Raw genomic sequence first — 2,740 nt, forward strand, 5'->3', positions numbered from 1 at the left:
TGAGAAGTGCGGGAGGAGAGAAAAACATGTGGACCCAATAATCTCAGCTCCATTACTTCTGTATGGGATCTTGTCAAGATGCCAACATCTTTAGTCTTAGTCTCACCTTCCGTAAAATGATGAATAAAACTGACATGGGGTTCCAATGCAAAAGCCTACTTTTTAAAATGTAAATAAATTATGTACCTTAAGTGTTGGCTTATTAAACTTTTAAGGCTATTCTTTACTTCCCCAAAGAACATATCTACTTCCATTTTCTCGATGCACATAAAACACTCATTCTACCACCACCACGATTTTAATAGAGACACTTTTTTTTTTCTTCTTCAAAAATGTTAACAGGACAAATATATTGAATTCTGATTACTTAAATTTGTCTCCTGTGTTGAGGAGACAATATAGAATAGTTGAGATATGGTGAACTGAAGCATGTATCTTTGGTTAAAGAATAAAGCAACTATTTATCTCCAGAAAAAAATGTATCAAGTCACATTACAATAAAGAAACAACCTATATAAATCTTAGAAATATACATTTTTAAAAATAAACCCACTCCTTGAACCATGAATTTGCAATCTCTGTGTTACATGAGATGTAATGGATCTTTCAGTTCTGTGGTTGATTAGAATTTAATTAGTTATTATGTCTTTGGGGTCTAATAGAAGGACCTGTGCATTGAACATAGTTTGTTTTTGTTACTCAGTATTCATTTACTCTTCTTTTGCAAAAATCTCAGATTTCATTTGAAGAGTGGTATCTTTCCTCCACTCTCAATCTCTATATTCTGTTGCAGTTGAGTCCATTTGTAGCTCTAAGGGGAGTTTAAGGAAATAAAATGCTGCATACTGCTAATGAGATTGTTTCAGGGATAGATATGTTGCTATGTCAAGCTAATCAGAGACAAGAGACTAAACTCTGGGATATTTTTTAAGCTATCAGAAAAGCAGACTCACCCTTTTTTTCCTGTTAGATAAGATTTAAAAGAGAGGTAACCCCAGAAGATACTGAAAGCAATATTAGAACCAAGGGAAAACAAAACTCTAAGAAAATAGAGGCAAAATAGAGAAAAAATACATGATTAGGAAGGAAATAATGAATTCTCATCATATGATTTGTGCGTCTATATCCAGCATCATCAGAAAATACTAACCTTGGTTCTGGGAACATGGGATCCGTTAAATATTTTTAACCTAAATTAAGCTAATTTGCTTCTGGGTTTCTGTTAATGGAAACCAAAAGACCATGCTGTTACATAGCGGGAATGATTGGGGTGGAATGAGAAACATCTTTAGTCCAGAATGTCCTCATTACAAGAAGAAAGAAAGAAAAGAAAGAAGGAAGGAAGGAAGGAAGGAAGGAAGGAAGGAAGGAAGGAAGGAAGGAAGGAAGGAAGGAAGGAAAGAAGGAAAGAAAGAAAGAAAGAAAGAAAGAAAGAAAGAAAGAAAGAAAGAAAGAAAGAAAGAAAGAAAAAAAGAAAGAAAGAAAGAAAGAAAGAGAAAGAAAGAAAGAAAGGAAGGAAGGAAGGAAGGAAGGAAGGAAAGAAGGAAGGAAGGAAAGAGAGAGAGAAGGAAGGAACAAAGGAAGGAAGGAAGGAAGGAAAAGAAAGAGAGAAGAAAGAAAGAAAGAAGAAAGAATGAAAGGAAAGAGAGAGAGAAGGAAGGATGGAAGGAAAAGAAACAGAGAAGAAAGAAAGAAGAAAGAAAGAAAAAAGAAAAGAAAGAAAAAGAGAAAGAGGAAAGAGAGGGAAGGAAGGAAGGAAGGAAGCAAGCAAGCTAGCAACCTCGTGATAGCATGCGTCTGCACTAAGATGTTGAACGTTTTACTGAAGCATGGCTAGGCATAATGTCACCATGTCCCAGCACCATTTCCAGACATTGCTCTTTTGAATAAACATCATCCGCACCTTCTCTTTTTACAGTGGAAAAAGAAATGTTATTTTTCTTTCTTCCCTGTTGCCATATTCCCCTGTGGAACCATTTCAATTTAGTGGAGTAGAGAGGGACCCAGCAGTTTGCATCTACTGTTATGAATGTGGTACTTGAAATGCCAGAGTCAATGACATGAGACGCAGGGCTTCATTACTTCTCAGCTCACCCAGACTCAGGCTTCCCAGGACCCAGAGATAGTTTGCTGCCAGAAAGATACATTTGAATTTCAATGTGTCAAGTCTCTCTTCCTGTACTTTTCTATGTTGCAAGCTGCAAATGGCTTTTAAAATCTTTTGAACATTGCAGTGACTCAGCTCTCTGCCTTTTACCTCTATCTAATACTAAATTGGATATATTTATTTCCAAGTTGTTATAATAAATAAAGAAATACGTAGTCTACGGAAAAGCATGAGTCTACAGTCGCAAAACATCCAGTACACAAGAACATTTCATCAGAGAGTCCACACTTCAGAGGAGAAAACGTGGAGAAGGCGAGGCACAGAGCACTTGGACAGTGAAGGCCAGTTCTGAGACTCGGTTCTATCTTTTCCTAAATGAGTACATTTGATGAAATGGCTGAACCTTTTTCCAGTCTCAGTGTCATCATAAAATAGGAATGATAATAATGTCTACTTTCACAAAATTGTGATATATTTCATTATTGAGAGCTATTATTAATCATAACCATTTTGCAGTGAAGAATTAGGACTAAGAAAGAGAAAATTTACTCATTCATTCAAGAACTATTAAAGGTGTGCCATAACAAAGGAAGGAAGGAAGGAAGGAAGGAAGGAAGGAAGGAAGGAAGGAAG

The sequence above is a fragment of the Theropithecus gelada genome, chromosome 15, assembly GCF_003255815.1.
Source record: "Theropithecus gelada isolate Dixy chromosome 15, Tgel_1.0, whole genome shotgun sequence".
NCBI classification, from domain to species: Eukaryota; Metazoa; Chordata; class Mammalia; order Primates; family Cercopithecidae; genus Theropithecus; species Theropithecus gelada.